Genomic DNA, 20322 nt, shown 5'->3' on the forward strand with positions numbered 1-20322 from the left:
GTTCTTCTGTGACCTGATTCTTTGATTTGTGGCTCTTCCTTTGTTCTCGGCCACGTTTCTGAAATGCCGGAGGCACCTCATATTCTTCCTCAGTGTCTTCCGTTGATTATGATTCATCTCAAATTTCTTCTGGCTGAACCTGCTTCTTGGAAGCCTTCTTATTCTTATGCTCGTAGAACTTTTCTCTGAATGAATTCTTCTCTACACTGGTCCCAACCTTCACTCATCATTTTGTTCATCATTTTTCAAAACATGGCATACATTTGCGGGTCTATGCCATCATCCTCTTGTTACTGATCTTGATTCACGGGATGATCCATTTCTCCTTCTGAGGTTGAGGAGTGCTGAGGTGTTGTGGTTCTTCTTCCTGACCTTGTTTGGACCATCAAATGTTGCGGATGCTCTCTGCAGGGTAAAGATCTGATTAGATTATGAAGGAATTGGCTTTTGGAAGAAATATTTATTGAAAATATGGTAGACAATTTGAAAAGTTATCCCATTACTAGGGACTGAGTCATCGCAGGAAGCACGACAATTGTGTTGTCATTCTTAGATAGAGAAATAAACAACGAAAATGTGCCTTGTTACCTAGGCAAGGTCGTCAAACCACAATAGAGAGAAAGAAAATTTTATTGAAATGAGGAAATATGATTTTATTGATCTTGACAAAGAGGTGGAGGACAAACAATTTGCCACCATTCACGATAGTCGGCAGACACTCTAGGACCATGAAAGATTTTAAGAGAAACAAAGGAATCCCAGCCGTAGCGGGCGGAATGATATGCCCCGGACCATTGTGCGGAAGTGAGATCGAATTCTGCCATAGCTCCTGATAACAGTTGGGCTTCGACGTACTGCTGCCTCTGGGAGAATTGCCGAACACACCGCTCCGGTTGGTAGTAAGTGCAGAAGAATGGTCCCAACAACTTGAACCGCTTGCCATAAGCGTATGTGTATCTGGGAGGAGATAATTGCCAATCAAAATAGTCTCAGACTACGTCATCTTCTTGAATACTGTCAATCATGGACCGATACTGTGCCACTGAAAGAAGTTCTTGACCATTGTATCTTAAAGAGCTTGCTCAGGCTGGAACGTGTTGGAAGAACCAGGATTGAAGTGCGTAGATGCAACCTTCGACTAAGATGGATTCTCCAAGTGAGAAACGGGTCAAACCCCGATACAGGAAAGCAAGTGCTGCCATGGCTATGGAGAGCCGATTGGTCTATCGACTTCCCCATCTTCTCATAAGCTGGATTATTCTGATGTCCATGTAGTTTTGTCCGTCTGGGAAGAGGGCCAATCCTACAGTGCACAGGACCATTGCATTCTGAATCCTTTCTTTAGCTGTCCTTGATAGCGAGTTGACTTCGACGAAGGTTCCGTACTGGCGGTACAACTTGAGCAGGTTGACATATTCATTTCCGTCCAACTGGATCAGGGGCCAGGATTGGCGGCCTGTCATACGGGCTAGGGAGTCTCGGGGATCCAAACCCTTGACATTGATAAGGAATTGATGCTCTAATGGATCTCCCGGTTGACCGGCTGGTTCGGGTAACCCCATAATTTCTGAAAATTCATCTATTAAAATGGTCATCTCTCCCCACGGGAACCAGAAGGTACATGTCCGTGGATTCCATCGCTCCGCCATTGCATGGATCAGGTTGCCGTTGATGGTCTGTTTTCCGACTGTTGACGCCAATTCTAATCCGCACTCGCTCAAATGGTCTGGGAACATTCGGGAAAAGCTTTTGAGCCAAGAATAGTACCACCGGGGAATGAAAGTTCCGGTGCTAAGGGATCAATGTTCAGGACGACCTTGTCGCACCTCGTAGGAGATGTGACCTTCAGAAAAGATAGGATCAACTTGACTGGATGCCATCGAACTGAAAACAGAGAAAGACTCGGAATGAGACTTAGGAAAATGTGAAAAATTTTGAAAAATTTTGCAGGCAGGATATAAAATGTATCTGAAAATTCGAGATCTAGTGGAACGGTGGAATGGAAAATCACCTGGAGTTTTGAAAGAAATTGGATATTCGGGAAAATCATCCAGGGTTTTAGAAAAAGATCTCATGGAAAATAAGGATATTTTGAAAAAGGCCTAATAAGTTGGAAAATATTGGGAAATATAAAGAATTGAGGAAATAACACACATACAATCACATCCTGCACAAACATTTATGCACATTCAGCACTCCCTAAAGGCTGACTCTAGATGCATCATTTTGAAAACAGCTGTAGGACCTTAATCCTAACTCTGGGTTCAGATCATCTTTGTCCAATCCAGTTATGTCGATATACACGAACCGAAATCTGAGGTACGTGGCATATAATTTCAACTCTGGTTCTAAGGTAAGATTTCCAACATCCTTGAGCGCCTACCGATATACTTCAGACTGTGGCCCGCGGTACGTGGTAAGGGGGTGTTAACCTAAATAATTGGCCCAGTTGTGAGGCTCTGTCCCGAACTAGGGTTCTAGAAGAGAGCCCAGCAACGTGAAGACCGAGTAATGATAGGTAAGGGAGGTTTGAAAAAATGATCACATGCAAGAAATAGAGGGCTCTAAGTCCTAGAGAGATAGATTTTGAAAACTTTGAAGAAGCATACATTGTTTGCATTCAGATCCTAAATTGAGGAGAATTATATTTAGACCTAAGTCTATGTGAGCATGAAAATATCTCCTCAATCTGGTCCTACCAAACCATGCCTAAGCTAAATGCAGTCAATGTCAGCTAGGTCAGAATCTAGGCTCCTAGGTTCGCATGATGGCAAAGGTAAATGACTGACATTTTGTGAACACAGTTTCGATAATTGAACTAAATCAAGCACACTTTTGATGAAACGAGAATAATCCCATCTCGGTCGCCAAAACCTGTTATCGTCGCAAAATTTTTCCCGTCTTCCCTTCCTTGCGCAAGAGAAAGGGAAATGCTTTCGCGATTCAAACTTGACCGGATTTTGAAAATTTGTTTTGAAATACTCGCCTCCGTTTTGAAAATTGCGGGAAAATCCATGGGATGGGGCTCGACCTATCGGTACGAGGTTCGACCGTTCCTGCCGCCTTTAATAGGGGTAATCGAACCAAGGACCAAAATTGTGCTTGACTTAGTAAAATTATCAAAATTGCGTTCTATCCTAAATGCACAACGAATTCAGGCATGTGCTATGAGATTTGGTAAAATATAAGTTGGAAAACTATGATATATGCTTAGAAAACATTTGGAGTTAAAAAGCATTTATCAATTTCTCAAGAAACTCAGACGAAGAAGATTTGAAATCTTGGGAAAGTTTATAAGATTTGAAAAATCTTGAAGAAGTGAGAATCTCGAGAAAATCTTGAGAAAGTTTATAAAGACTTGGAAAACCATGAAGAAATGAGAATCTCAGGAAAATTTTGAGAAAGTTTATAAAGACTTGGAAAACCATGAAGAGATGAGAATCTCGAGAAAAATGGAAGGAATTCTTGAGAAAAGATGAACATTTGAAAAGGAAAGCACTTGTTGGGAAAACTCGGACTTTGAGAATTTTCTTAGGAAAATGATAGAAAATTTATAGAAAAATTCTTTGGAGAAGGAAATTCAAAACTTAGGAAATTGAATTCCTGAGAATCTTGTCTTTTTGAAATGTCTAAAAATCAACTTGGATTCTTGAGAAAGATGAAAAATTCCTTTTGAAAGTGTCTTAAGAAAATAATATTTTCAGGAAAAATCACGGGAAAACTTTGATTTGGAAAATCCAACTTCGAAAATCTTCATAGTTCCTTGAGAAATTGATTTCATGAAGTGAAAATCTCTTGAGAAAATCATGAGAAAAGCAGATGATGCAGATGATTTGAATGAATGAATTCACTTTGAAAAGATTTCTGAAAAATTTGTTGGAAAAATGTGGATTAAGCCAAAGTAAAGCCTTCACATATTCTGACTGTGGCCATGAATATGTTCAGAGTTTATTTGAATTAATTCACGAGATTTTTTGAAAATTTAGAAATATGATGTGCATTTTAAGATAGCCTAAGAGTGTAGGCTCAATGTGACTGGTAGAGAGATGATGGATCTGGGTCTCGTCCATATTCCGACTAGGGTCGTAAATATGGATTCCACCGAGTTCAACTCTCTAAGAGTTGGTGCACGTGCTATTCGTGTTCATCCACAGTGAATTTTGAAAATTGAGATATATGCATCTGTGAACACCCCAAATTTTTTAAAATATTGTAAATATCCCCTTTTTGCCCTTTTCCCTCATCTTTTGGGTAATTGAGTCGGTTTTAAATCTAAATTCCATTTTTTATTTCTCAAATTTTGTTGAAATTAAATTCACTTTACATATCTGACTCAATTTCGGATCCGGATCTACATCAAAATCCAAACCTGAGCTTCATTATCCAATTTTAAATTAAATTCTCAAAATTATCAAAAATAACTTTTTGAAAAGCTCAGACACTTCGTCCGGTATCCGTTTGGATCCATCGTATTATAGTCCTCAAATCGAGGTTTAAAACTTGGATCCAAACCCATTCTTCTGAAGAAATTTCCCCAAAATGGTCTGAAATTCTCAGAAAAATACCCTTGTAAATATTTCTCAGAAAAATACAAAAAACTAGTGTTTAATCTTTGTTTTCGTGTAAAAAACTTAGATTCTATTCCAAAAATACAAAAAAATGGAAAAATAACACCAAAAAAAAAAAAAAATCAGGAACTATGTTGTTCAAAATTCTTTTGAAACTTGTTTTTGCTAGAACTCTTTAAAACCACTTTTTTGAAAATCTTTAAAAAGAGGACCGGCCTTTTGGAAACTTTTAAAGGAAGACCCCCTTAACAAAAGTCGGGTTTAGGGTTACGAAAACCCTCTCTTCCGCCGCCCTCCTTCCAGAAGAATGTTCCCCATCGCCAACAGCCGACGCCATGTGCGACCCCCATTTTCATCCTTCATGGACCCTCCATCACGAAAAATCTCCTCCTCCTTCGTTCATCTCCAACCACATCGCACATTCCAGAAGCCCCCTCTCTATAAAAGGGACGCAAAGGGGGGAGAGAAAGGGGAGGAAGAAAGACAAACAATCCACCTTTAGCATATCTCAATTCCTCTCATCGGGCGTTCATTACTCCTGGGAAGCAAAAGGAGAGCTTCTTGGACCACTGCGCCTCTTTCCTCCTTCCTCTTCATTCCGGTTCTAAAAGGAAGCCCCATTTTGGTAAGTGTCTACCACTTTTTTTTTCTTTCCTCTGAATTCTCCATTAAATAAACAGTGAACCCTCCTCCTTCTCATGGATTTTTGTTAATTTCTCCTGTTTACTTTTGATTTTATTCCGGTTCACCCAAGCACCCCCCTATGCCACCGATTTGTCTATAGCAAATCGGTCCATAGCAGTGTAAAACTGACGGAGTCCCTGACTCCTACATTGATTTTCTTTCTTTATTTGCGATCTAACGTCGAGTTTTGCTAGTTTATATTCAAATTCTGTTGATATTCTCATGATCGAGCCGTTTGTTTTAATCCATAGCAAATTTTGTTAGAATGTAATTCTTTACTTTCGGTTTTCATTTTCTTTCGGTTATCGTTCTTCTGATCTTCATCATTTTTTTTTTTTTCTTTCTCTTTCTTTTCCTCGTCTTTTCTTTCTTCATGATGGCCTCTTTTGAATTCAATAAAGTGAACATTCGAGTGGATCCAACATTAGATCGGGTTTTTATTCTGTCGTGATCTTTGATTTATCTCACATTTTGTTTATCACTCACTCTGTGCGACCATCGATGCGTTTCATTTTTTTTTCTCTTGACATAACATTCGGTAATTTGTTTGTTGTTTCGTTCTGCTGAAGCTTCATCTCTGCTATTCATGTCCAATATAGTCAGGATACATTCAATAGATTAATGTTCATTTTCAGTGGAAATCTATGATACGTTGTTTGGTGTTCATTTTTTTTATTAATCCGGGGTTCACCACGATGTAAGTGACTTTAAGCATTTCTGGAGGTGGTCGCTGTTAAGGATGGGAAGGCTTTTCCTAAAAGAAGAATCCACTGTTCTTCAGTTATGATCATTACATCTTAAATATCGGCATTGTTGAGGTTTGTTTGTGTTGGAAATTCTGTGTTAAATGGGCTAAATACCTATCTTGATATGCGATCATACCATTGCCACTCTCACTAGCCATTGTCACTTTGCATCACTGGCTAATTATGCCATAGTTATCATATTTTGTGTCTGCTATATTCACTCACCCATGTTAGGCTACGCACAGAGGATAGGCAAGAGATCATCCTTTCCATCAGTCTTTCCCGCAAGCTTCAACAAATGACATACAGTGGATTTATGATCATGGCAGAAGAAAGGTACAAGGCTCTTTGCAGATGAAGAATGTGATTAGGTTCCCTGTAAGCCATATACAGGCTTCTAAAATTGCAAATATCTGATTAAAAATCCTTCTGAACAACCTTTTTGGAAGGGAGGCAAGCATAAGGAAATTATCGCCAGCGCTCATAATGGATGGTATCGATCTTATTAACTAAAGATCTGGGAATTGAAACTCTAACTTAGCATAATTAATGATTCAGAGCACCCTCTTTCCATTTCATCCCCATCAAAAGAGTTCAGGAACAAGGGAATGATGCTGGCATTGTTTTTTTTTTTTAAAGTCATGATTGCTAACACTTTCTATCTTGGATCATCATTGTTGTATCTGCCATTTGCGATAACCGAAATTGTTTTTCTTTCTTACCTCAAACCCTCTCGGTGGATATGTGATTTAATGCATTTGGAGATTATTATAGAATTTAAAAATGCAGAAAAGCTAACTTGGTTACTCTTTTCTCTGCAGGAATCTGTATGATGATTAGTTATTCTGAGGTATGGTGCACTTACTAAGTAAATCGCTTATGCATGGTGCTGAATATCCATGGTCCCCTCCCCTTCTGTTTTCTTTCTTTCTGTGAATATGTGATTCTTTACATAAGTGCCTCCACCTCAGGCAATCATGTCTGTTTTGACATACGTTGTTTCAAGTATCTTCATACTGGTTCACTATAAGTGATATTTTGAAGGTAGATACAGGAATACAATAAGATTTTCATTGGGATTAATTGGTTAGTAACTCAAAATCAGTCTAAACTATGTACAAATCCCTGATAGGTTCAAAAAAAAAAAAATGGCAGTCATTAGCACCTTGGATCAGTAATGAATTTAGGCTTTGATATACAAATATATATGTCACCATCTGGTTTACTTGCCGGCTTCAAGAGTTGTTCTGTGAAAACCCAGCACCAGTCCTAAGTTCTTAGATAAGCAGTATAACTTCTCCAATTTGTAAATCATCGTTACCCGATTTCATTATATCTGTAAATATCCTGTAATTTTACGAGGTACCAATGGTAGATGCGGTGGTCGAGGCTTTTACGCCAAATCACCTTCCGTCTGTTATCTCACTGACCATTATTTTGGATGTCTGTTACTGGGAGAAGCGTTTTCTGGAAAGTTTCTATTGAAGTTGCTTCATTCATGAGTTGGTTTAATAATATAATCGTCACTTTGGATCTGGGTTATTCAAGATCTTTGACTGGCAGTATTCTCCATTTTCAGTGAAATCGCTTCTGACAGAGGATTGGTATACCTCTGAGTTTGAGTCCTCTCTGCAGTGGTTGTGCGCGATCTAATCTGTTTCCAATAAGAATATTCATTGAGTTGTTCTCAACATGGCAGTTGTATGCTAGATAGGATACAAATGGTTGATGCCCTTTTGATGTGCGAATAAAAGGAGAAAATATCAGGAGATATCCTCAGCTGTTCAGACACCTGAAGAAACTACAAAACGAGGTTCTTGCTACTTTATCCCACAGTTATTTAGATACTTATGCTTGTTGGTTCTTTTGATTAACATGCATGCAAAATTTTTTTTACATATATCGTACACATGCTTTCGCCTTAAATTTAGATGCTTTACTGATTCATCTCATGATCATCATCCACAAGCATGCTTATGCTCACATATGTGCAAAACTCTCTCTTGTATATGTTTGAACATGGGCTCATGCATATGTGCTGGCGTGTGATGGAATGACAGTAAGTGCCTCTGAGCTCTGAAATACCTTGTTTGTAAGAAGAAACACATTGCACATATATGATATCTGATTAGCTCATCTAAGCTTAGAAGAAGTCATATATTGTAGGAAGTAATGCTCTCATCCCCTTATCTGACTTTAAACAGTGAGTTGCTCTAACCCAGTCACATGGCTAAAGTTACTATAGGGAATTTCAGGTCCACCTACCTGTAGTTCATGTTCAGGTCCATCACCAGCACATAGTAGATGCGCTTCATGTACAGTTCCAGCATACCTTACCTCTTACAGCGGTTACACAGATGTAACTCTGAAGTGCCATGGTTGTCGGTCGAAACTTGATAATGGTCGAACCTCTGCAGCAGCAGCCCCAGGGATGCTATACTTCTTTGGAATCGACATCTTCATACTGCCTGTTGCACATCAACAACACGGCTTAGATACTATTATCTCATACCATTGGATGTGGGTGTCTTAGCAACCCCTGTCAACATTGTACTCCCAGCCTAAGAAGCATCACAGGGTTAAAATATCTTTTTCCTTAGCAATTCATAAATAAGGTGTTGGAGCATATTCATGGCATAGAGATTTGCCGAAAAACTATGATTTCTCATATTAGTTCAATGACCTCCCATGAATGGTTCATCACTAGCAGTCATTTTGGGCCATCCTGGCCCCCGTCTTCATTCATTACATATAGAAGCCACTTAGCTAGGTCCTTGCGTATTATACATACATATATATATGTGTATACCCATATAGATATGTACATTTCCTAAACAAATGCAGGGTAGGCCCGATACTTTTTCTCATTCAGCATGAACATAACATCTTGCATTAGGAACAATACAAATCATATACAATTTTGCTTTCAATAAAGTATCTTCTCCTATATTGTACTGACTTATTCCCCCGCAGGGAAGTCATGGGAGACTTGTATTACTTTCTTAGATTAGGGATGTTATTACTCCAAGTTTCAAGGATTGTAACAACTTAGATATTAATGGGAAATTTACATTTCCCGCCTTAGATAGAATGAATGAGCATTGTAAATATCATGAATTACTTGTTCTTCATACATTTTTTTTTTCTTTATTTCTCAAATTCTCACATTGGTGAAACACGAATGGCACGTGCACCATTTCATAAAAGGTAAACTAGTCCTAAGTTGACGATTTACATCAACGGCCATAGTCGGGATGTAAACAAGACTTAGGATTTTTACCTTTTATAAAATAACATTGGATCCACACTGGATCCTCTTCAAAAAAAAATCATCATATTTTCAAATATTTCCTTCTTTTATTAGAGTTTAACTTAGAATTAATTCAATATATATACCAATGGCCATAGTCAGGGTATATTGAGAGTTAATTTCATTTTAAATTCTATAAAAGCACCAAATGTATTTCATTCTTCACCTGAATTTAAATATAGATTATTATATAATACATCCAATGACCATAGTCAAGGATGTATTACATCTTCAATCTTATTTTAATTCATTTAAAGAATGGAATAGCTTTTCAAAATCCAATTTCAAAAATTTAAATTCATTCATCATTTAGGGTAGAATTGCATCATATTTTCAAAATTCCTTTTCCAAAAACTCCAAGTGATGTAAATATCTTCCTCAATCTATCTTCAATTCTTATCAATTTCATTCTTTCAATCTCAAAGTTCAATTTAACTTCGATTTCAAATTCATTTCATATTTAGATTCAAATCAGATTTCAAAAATCAAATTTGACTTTGACATTCCAAAATTCATTCAAAACTCCAATCCAATCTCCAAAGTTCAATTTAAACTTTGAGATTCTTGATTCATCTTCTAAATTTCAAATCCAAGGTCTAATTTGACTTTGAAATTCATTTGTATATTCAAAGATTCAATTCATTTTCCAAGTTCAAATTAAACTTGGAAGTTCTTGATTCATCCTCTGAATTTAAACTCCAAATCCATTTTAGGATCCAAGGATTCAACAAATCATATTGGATCTCAGACTTCAGATCCAATTCCTCTTTAGGATCCAGAGTCCAATTTCACTTTTGGATCTCAGACTTCAGATCCAATTCCTCTTTAGGATCTAGAGTCCAATTCCACTTTTTGGATCTCAGACTTCAGATCCAATTCCTCTTTAGGATCTAGAGTCCAATTCCACTTTTGGATCTCAGACTTCAGATCCAATTCCTCTTTAGGATCTAGAGTTCAATTCCACTTTTGGATCTCAGACTTCAGATCCAATTCTCCTTTAGGATCCAGACTCCAATTTCACTTTGGATCTCAGAACACAGATCCAAATCCATGTTAGGATCCAGAATCCAACTCTACATTTTGATCTCAGACTTCAGATCCAAATCCATCTTAGGATCCAGAACCCAAATTTACATCGGATCTCAGATTTCAAATTTTAAATCCATTTTAAGATCCAATTCCATGCCTAAATTCTAGATTTCAAATCCAATTCTATTTTTTTCAGATCTCGTCTGAATCCATTTCTACTTTCTATATCATTTGGATCTCCCAAACTTGTCCTGATTTCAAATCTTAAGATTACACTTTCAAATTTCATCTTCTTCTCTTAAATTCAAGTTCAAATTCAAAGTTCATTTCCAACTTTGAAATTTCATTTCCTTTCATTTTCAAAAGCTTCAAGTCATTCTCAAAATCAAGATTTATTTTTCCCAAACCCTGATTTATTTCAAAGACTTAGAACTTCTCTGATCTATCTCAAGTTCTAAGTTAAATTCAATCATTTCTTCACTCCTTTACCAAGTTCATCTCAGAATACTTGGAAATTTTTAAATCAATTTTGGAAAGAACATACATTTTTGCATTGCACAAGCATGATTCTTTGTGCATTTAGAGTTAGAATAAATTCTTAGATTATATTTAGGCAAAGCAAAAGCCATTGATTCGATCCTTGGTTCGATTACCCCTGGTAAAGGCGCCAGGAACGGTCGAACCTCGTACCGACGAGCGAATCCCGTCTCTCCATTTTTCCCGCGAATTTTCAAATCAAAGGCGAGTAATTTTCTAAATGTTTTCAAATAAAGGTCAAGTGAAAACCGCGCAAAAGAGTTCCTCTTCTCTTTCTTTCTCTTTCTTTCTCTTCTTTTTCTCTTCTCTCTTTCTTTTTCTTTCTTTTATTCTTCTCCCTTCAAAAAGGAGGAGAGTAGAGGTTAGAAAAGGGAAAGAGAAGGAAGAGAGAGAAATACACAAGAGAGGAAAAATTTTGCGATGATCACAGTTTTGGCGACCCTGATGGGACTCGTCTTCGTCCGGTTGGATTTATGCCTTTGCTTTGCTTTTATATAATCTAAGTCTTTATTCTTCATATGTGAGCTACATTTTCATGCAAACCTTAGGAGCCTAGACTCTGTCCTAAGCTGACATCATTGCATATAGGATCTAAGTATGGTTTGGTAGGACCATATTGAGGAGATTATCCATGTTCACATTAGATTTAGGTCTTAAATACAACTCTCCTCAATTTTAGGGATTGCAAAACAATGTATGCAAGTGTATGCTTCTTTTCATTTAAATCTATCTCTTTAGGACTTGCATTAGAGCCTTCTGGTTTTATTTGTATGATTGATCATATTTTGAAAAACATCCCTACCTATATTGTCCCGGTCTTCACGTTGCTGGGCTGTCTCACTGAACCATAGTTCGGGAGAGAGCCTCACAACTGGACCACTTATTTGGGTTCGCGCCCCCCTACCACGTACCTAAGGGCCATAGTCCGAGGTATATCGGTAGGTGCTTAAGGATGTTGGGAAGCCCTTACCTTAGAACCGGAAAAATATCTTATATTCCACGTACTTCGAGCTTCGGCTTGAGTATATCGGCATACCTTGATTGGAATCAGATGATCTGAACCCTAGAGTTAGGATTAAGGTCCTACAAGCTATTTCAAATATTACATATAGAGTCAGCCTTTAGGGAATGCTGTATGCATATCCTTGTTTGTGCGGTTTTGGTTATGCAATGTCTCTCATGTTTTCTTATATATATCAAACCTTTCCAAAACCCTGGGTATATATTATTTAAAAATTCCTCTTTTAAAACCCTAGGTGTATCTTTTTTCTTCTTCTTTTCTTCTTCTTTTTTTGACTTCTTTAAATTCTTTTCTGATCCTGCCTGCAATTTTTCCAACTTTTCAAAATTTACCATCTATTATTCTAAAATTTTCTTCTACATATCTTCTAAATCTATTTTGTAACAAAAATCTCTTTCATCAAGAGATGTCCTTTTAATCATATTCTAAATTGTTTATTTCTTCTCACGGGAAAATAATACGACTGTCGTGCCTCTCGTGCGGGCTCAATCCCTAGTAGTGGGATATCTCTTTGTCAATTTGATTTCTTCCTTTATTAAAGTTTCCTCCAAAATATTTCTAAAAGAGGGTCCCATTTTGTCCTAACAGAGAGAGCATTTGGTATTAACGGGTGGTTCAGACTAAGATCAGAGACCGCACCAGTCAGAAGCAAGAATTGAGAAATGGACTCTCAGAGGTTTGCCAGAGAAGGAGGTCAGGACAGCCAGAATGAGATTGATCCTGCCATATATCGGTTGTTCAAAAGGATGATGGTTGAGATATTATCCGAGCAGGCTGAAGCCAGTTTCGGAAAAGCTCCCACCAAGGAAGAGACACCTGTCACTTTCCGAACGAGCAAGCACAATGATGGCAGTGCGGGAAGTTCTAAAACCAGCGGGAGCAGCTACAAAGGCAACCCGGGCAATCAAAACAGCAATTTGGAGTCATCTAGAAACCAGAAGGGAAAGTTCAGCAGAAACCAAGATGAACCACTTCAATCCAATCCTCCGCAGAAGGAGAAGAATCAGGAAAAGCTAAAGCGTAAAGATTGGAGTAGTAACCGAGATTTCACTCCCTTGGATGAGCCGCTGGATAAAGTTCTTGAATACATGTTAACCAAGAGACTAGTCAGGCTCCCAAAAGCCACAAGTCCTTCCACTATCTTGGGAAAATACAAGAACCAATTCTGCAAATTCCATCGGACAACAGGACATGACACTGATCATTGCTTTGTCTTTAAAAATATTATTCAAGACTGCATTGATAGGAATCTTTTTGTTGAAGACGAAGAAGAAAAGTGCCCAATCCCCCTAACCAAGCATGCTTAGTCTAGCTCTCAGGAAAGGGACGGCTCTCGACAAAAATCAGGCAAGCCAAAAGAGGCAAAGCATGTTGGCTGGAGTTATGATCGCGAGTTTTCCCCTTTACGTCAGCCAGTCGAGGAGGTTCTCGAATACCTGCTCACGGAAGATATGATCAAGCTTCCCAGGGGAGTTGATCCTTCAGTCACCATGGGAAAATGGAAAGAGTGTTTTTGCAAATTTCATCAAGTAAGGGGGCACGATATAGAGCATTGCTTTGTCCTCAAAAACATCATACATGATTTCATCGACAAAGAAATTTTGGTACCAGATGAAGGAGAGGAGCAACCTGCAATTCCAACCTAGACTCTCCCGGATCACCCGAAGAATTGATAAAACCAAAGTTTCCTGCTTTCGTCTCTTTTTGTTAGTTATCTTGTAGGGGCAAGTCGGTTCAGCCTTCTATAGATCTTTTCCTTTTTAAAAGTTCTTGTAAATATTCAGTTTTTGTCATCGAACCTTTACTTATCAATGAAATGTCAGGTTTTCTTTATATCTTTGGTATTCAAATACTTTCTTCTTTTGCCATACTCGGGCATTTAAATTCTTGTTCTTTTCAGAATGCGAGACAATCCTGACATCATTCATGAGAGAAATGATATTGCCTATGAGGGCTTTTCCAAAAATCATGAAATTTTAAAAAAAAAAATCTTCGTTATGACCAAGGAGTTCAAATATTCCTTGGTCTAACCTTTGACAAAAAATCAACCCTCGTGTTGATCACGTCTTCAAAAAAAAGTTTTTCAAACCATTATATTGAAAGATCAACCCTTGTGTTGGTCTTATCTTCCAAAATGAATTTTAAACTTTTCAAAGATCAATCCTTGTGTTGATCTTATCTTTCAAAATGGATTTTAAATCTTTATATTCAAAGATCAACCTTTGTGTTGGTCTTATCTTTCAAAATGGATTTCAAATCTTTATAAATCAACCCTTATCTTTCAAAGTGGATTTCAAAACCTTTATATTCAAAGATCAATCCTTGTATTGATCTTATCTTCCAAAATGGATTTCAAATCTTTTTATTCAAAAGATCAACCCTTGCGTTGGTCTTATCCTCCAAAATTGATCTCAAAACTTTTCAAAGATCAACCCTGGCGTTGTTCTTATCTTTTAAAATGGGTTATAAATCATCATATTCAAAGATCAATCATTGCATTGGTCTTATCTTCCAAAAATGGGTTTTAAATCATTATATTCAAAGATCGACCATGTGTTGGTCTTATCTTCCAAGATTGGTTTTTAAGCATTACCTTCAAAGATCAACCCTTGTATTGATCTTATTATCAATTTCGAACTGTTATTTTTAGAAATCAGATCTATTGCTGATCTTCTTCTTCAAAAAATAGGTTTTCAAAAACCATTGCCTTCAAAAATTGACCCTCATGATGATCTCTCATGTTGATTCGAAGGATCAGTCCTCGCACTGATCATTCTTCTTGCAGTGGATTTTCTTCCCAAAAATGATTTTTCACTTAAATAAACATTTTTCTTTAAGGATCCCAGGTATAGGCAGGATCAGACAAACTCTTTTTCAAAAAAATCTTCTCAACTTTTCAGTTAATCTTGTTATCTTTATTAGTTGCATTCATTTCATCTTCAATTTAATCCAATTTTCGTCAGTTCATTATCTTTATTTTTTGTCAAGTTTTTATCAATGTCATTAAATTCTATCAATTTTTATTCTTTAACCCTTTCAGGTTAAGGGATAAACCTGATGCCTCTTTCCCATGAGGTATTTTCTAAATCTTCTTTTTTCGCCCTTTCAGGTTAAGGGATAAACCTGACCCTCGTTGTCCGAGGTGTTTTACCCTTTCAGGTTAAGGGATAAACCTGACCCTCGTTGTCCGAGGTGCCCCCATTCAGGATAAGGGAAAATCCTGAAAATCCCTCGTAGGAGCCATAACGCTACCCATGAGGATTCTTTTGTAAATACAAGTTTTTTTAATCTTTGTTGATTTTCTAGATTTATATCAATTTCTCTTCATTAAATCTCTTTAAATTCTATTCTTTTTCCCATTCAGGATAAGGGAAATTTTTTGAGACCCCTCGTAGGAGCCACAATGCTACCTATGAGGATTCTTTTGTAAATACAAGTTTTTTTAATCTTTGTTGATTTTCTAGATTTATATCAGTTTCTCTTTATTAAATCTCTTTAAATTCTATTCTTCTTTCCATTCAGGATAAGGGATAATCCTGAAACCCCTCGCAGGAGCGATAGTGCTACCTATAAGGATTCTTTTGTAAATAACAAGTTTTATCAACCTTCATTTGATTTCCTAAATTTATATCAATTTCTCTTCATTTAAATTTTCCTTAAATTCTATTCTTTTCCCATTCAGGATAAGGGATAATCCTGATACCCCTCATAGGAGCATCGCTGCTACCCGTGAGAATTCTTTTTCAAAACAAATTTCCAAATAAATCTATTTAAATTCCTCTCCATGTTTATAAATTTTATTCTTCTTCAAATTAAGGGATAAATCTGGATTATTCCCCCAAAAAAAAAATTTCTTCAATTCTCATCAAATTTTATTCCATACTCCTTTAGGATAGGGGGAGATCCTGAAGCCGTTCGAATCTTAGGCCATCTTGGGTCAAGGATCTCGAATAAATCCCTCATCTTCATCGTCAAAATCTACTCATGCTTCTGTCAATCCTTCAAGTTCCGACTCTTGGGTAGAAATTATTTCCTTCCCGTCTGAGTTCCGACTCAGGTTTTTGTTTTTGTTTTTTGTTTTCATTTTTATTTTAAAGATCCGGGTTCCGACTCGGGTTTTCCCTTTTTTATATATCGTTTGAAGTTTCGAGTTCCGACTCGGACTTCCTATCGGATTCAACGCTCGTGTTGGAACCGATTGTACCCTTGAAGATTCGAGTTTTTCAAAACTCGGGTTCTTCCATTTTTATCATTATTTTTAAAGATCCGGGTTCCAACTCGGGTTTTCCTTTTTTATATATCGTTTGAAGTCTCGGGTTCCGACTCGGATTCAACGCTCGTGTTGGAACCGATCGTACCCTTGAAGATTCGAGTTTTTCAAAACTCGGGTTCTTCCATTTTTATCATTATTTTTAAAGATCCGGGTTCCGACTCGGGTTTTCCCTTCTTTATATATCGTTTGAAGTTTCGAGTTCCGACTCGGACTTCCTATCGAATTCAACGCTCGTGTTGGAACCGATCGTACCCTTGAAGATTCGAGTTTTTCAAAACTCGGGTTCTTCCATTTTTATCATTATTTTTAAAGATCCGGGTTCCGACTCGGGTTTTCCCTTTTTTATATATCGTTTGAAGTCTCGGGTTCCGACTCGGATTTTCTATCGGATTCAACGCTCGTGTTGGAACCGATCGTACCCTTGAAGATTCGAGTTTTTCAAAACTCGGGTTCTTCCATTTTTATCATTATTTTTAAAGATCCGGGTTCCGACTCGGGTTTTCCCTTGTTTATATATCGTTTGAAGTTTCGAGTTCCGACTCGGACTTCCTATCGGATTCAACGCTCGTGTTGGAACTGATCGTACCCTTGAAGATTCGAGTTTTTCAAAACTCGGGTTCTTCCATTTTTTATCATTATTTTTAAAGATCTGGGTTCTGACTCGGGTTTTCCCTTTTTATATATCGTTTGAAGTTTCGAGTTCCGACTCGGACTTCCTATCGGATTCAACGCTCGTGTTGAAACCGATCGTACCCTTGAAGATTCGAGTTTTTCAAAACTCGGGTTCTTCCATTTTTTATCATTATTTTTAAAGATCCGGGTTCCGACTCGGGTTTTTCCTTTTTATATATCATTTGAAGTTTCGAGTTCCGACTCGGACTTCCTATCGGATTCAACGCTCGTGTTGGAATCGATCGTACCCTTGAAGATTCGAGTTTTTCAAAACTCGGGTTCTTCCATTTTTTATCATTATTTTTAAAGATCAGAGTTCCAACTCGGGTTTTTCCTTTTTATATATCATTTGAAGTTTCGAGTTCCGACTCGGACTTCCTATCGGATTCAACGCTCGTGTTGGAATCGATCGTACCCTTGAAGATTCGAGTTTTTCGAAACTCGGATTCCCCATTTTTATCATTGTTTTAAAGATCCGGGTTCCGACTCGGGTTTTTCCTTTTATATACCATTTGAAGTCTCAAGTCCCTACTTGAACTTTCTTTTGAATCCAATGCTCGTGTTGGACAAAATTGTTGGGTTGAGAATTCGAGTTTTCAAACTCGATTCTCACTCATTTTCTTATATTTGAAAAACCGAGTTCCGACTTGGATTTTCGCTTTTGTATATCCTTATTTTCTCAAAGTTCCTCCTTAAATTTCTACTTCAGGATAAGGGATAATCCTGAAACACCAGCAATCATTCTCGCTCAATTCTCAAATATCTTCGAATGTCGGTCTCATTTTTCAAATCCTCCTTTTGAAAAACCCAGTGCTCGTACTGGTGTGCATTTTTCAAAAACCCAGCGCTCGTACTGGGGCATTCTTTTTGAAATCCAGTGCTGGTACATCTAGCACTCGTACTAGTGTTTGGCTGACTAATCAGTTAGCCATCCAGGTTCAGTCTTTGTACTAACCAAGCAAAAACTCAAGTCTTAAATTCTCAATTTCGACCTTCAGGTCACCATTTTATCAAGAATCAATCTTTTTCTCTTGCGAAGGACCCTCTTCAGAGAGAGTTCGAGGGAGCTCGTTCTTTTCGCATGCAACCATCTTTCGTTCGCAAGGACCCTCTTCCAGGGAGAGTTTGAAGGGACTCATTTTCTTCGCGAACAGTTTGCAAAACAACAACCAACTTTACACAAGAGAACCCTTTTTCCAGGGAAAGCTTCGACGGAAGCTCGTTTCTTTTGTGGCCCCTGTTTTTATCATCTTTGGCCAACCCCTTCACAGAGGACCCTCTTCTAGGGAGAGTGTGATGGACTCGTTCCTCTGTGATACTTTCTCAACTTTGTTTTTCGGCCGCCTTTCCATAAGAGAAGCCTAGAGATAGGGAGTTTTGACGAAAACTTAATTTCTCTTCGAAAGTTCCGTTTTGCAAACACCTCCTCTTTCAGGGAAGAGAGGAGTATTTCCAACTTCCCATTCAGGTAAGGGCTTAAGCCTAAGTCTCTCTTTTTGGGGAAAAAGAGAGGAGAATTTTGTCATGGACGTGTCGATTCGATATCAAGTGATTCCTTTCGTCAAGGATTTCTAGAATACGTTGCCAATTTGCTGCAAAAAGTCATTGTTGATCTCAAAGTTTTCATCGCACAAAGAATTATCTCAAACTACCTTCAGTATCATTTTCAAAGGAGCAAGACTCTTGCGAAATAAGAATTAAATTCAAGCTTATCTGTTGGTCAACCAAGAGGATGAAGAAAAATCTTCGATATGACCGGCAAAGGAAAATTCAATGATGTTGAAAAGCCATAAGTGAACTGATATTGATCATAGCAGTGGCGCATTCTTAAGGATTATTCTTTTGGCGGTAAGATAGTGGAAATATCCTGGGCAGTAAAAAGGACCTACCCAATCCATATATCCTCAGTCATCTAAGCTGCAATCAAATATCCGCAAAAGGGATCTCTCAATTGTTGTCAAAATGAAGGCGAATTAAGCGAGTAGACCCCCGGGGCCAAAGAAGATTTGAAACATCTCAAAGATGACGGAGTTTGTGACGGATCCTTCCAGGGAAAGTTCGGATCACCGTCGAGATGAAGGCGGATGCGATGAACCTACCGACAAACCCTAAAAGATATTTGATTTCTGCTGCCATTTAGAGATTTCAACCCAAGAACCAATGTCATAATCCCTGAGAAAGAAAAAGAAGGATCGGATCATCTCCAAGATGAAGGAGTTTGTGACGTACCCTTCCTCGAAAAAGAGAGAAAAGTCAGGACATCTCCAAAATGAAGGAGGATGTAAAAGAACCCAGAAAGGATCCATGGTTCAAAAGAGTGCAAAAAGATCATCATGGGAAAGGCCCAGGATATCAAACTGCCCGAAACTGTCAAGAATCATCTTTATCTATGTGAAATTCTTTATCAATATCTTTTCACTTAATTGCTTTTATGAAGCTAAGAATGTTTCCTCTCTTTCATATCTAGGAAATTGATATCTTCCTTGAATAAACTCAACAGCAACAAATTTGAATTTTAGTTCTCAAACTCTACAGAGTTAGCCCAATTGAAGCTAATACTCTAGGTAGAAAGAGGTGATATTTTCACACATGAGCACAATTCAATCATTCTGAATCAACTACAATTTTTGGCATCTTATTGGCAATATTTTCTAGTTATCCCAACATAAAGTGTGAACTTGAAGATCGTTTTGACGTATCCTGACGTCATCCCTCCTTAGGACTGAAAAGTCCGTTCCTTCCGTCTGATCTGAGCGCTCTCGGATCCGCACACTTCCCTGTGCTCCCCACTGTGCCGCCATAGACAGTTCCCGCTCAGGATAAGGGTTAAACCTGAACTTTTTGCAAAAGGTCTATTATTGTCAAAAGCTATTTTCAGTCTCAGCAATGAGGCGCCCAAGAACAATCCCTTTTCAAGCTTTAGGGACCCCCATTTTTATCCTTTTGCAAAAAACCCTCTCGGACTTGTTGTGCAAAGTCTAGAGGCCCATCACAGTTTTCCTCGCTCCTCGAGGATTTTGTATTCATTTAGGATAAGGATTAAACCTGTTACCTTGCTCCACGAGGTACCACCCCAAACCTTCTGCGAGAGGTCGTCTGTTTTTAGAAAGCTGATTTTAGTCTCAGCAATGAGGCGCCCAAGATCATCCTCTTTCCAAGCTTTAGGGAATCCCTTGTTTTTCTCTTCTCGCAAACCCCTTCTGGATTTGTTCGTCCAAATTCAGAAGGCCCCATCATGGTTTCTTCATCCGAGGATTCCGTATGGTCGTCCCTTTCAGGTTAAGGGTTAAGCCTGAACCTCGCTCCACGAGGTACCTTCCGTTCAGGTTAGGGTTAAACCTGAGTCCCATTCCGACTAGATATCCTTTCTAGTCTCATCACTGTTTCCTCGCTCCTCGAGGATTCTGTATCCATTCAGGCTAAGGATTAAACCTGTCGCCTCGCTCCTCGAGGTGTAACCACCCAAACCTTCTGCGAGAGGT

Source organism: Nuphar pumila, chromosome 16 (assembly GCF_984573655.1).
Source record: "Nuphar pumila chromosome 16, dmNupPumi1.hap1.1, whole genome shotgun sequence".
NCBI lineage: Eukaryota > Viridiplantae > Streptophyta > Magnoliopsida > Nymphaeales > Nymphaeaceae > Nuphar > Nuphar pumila.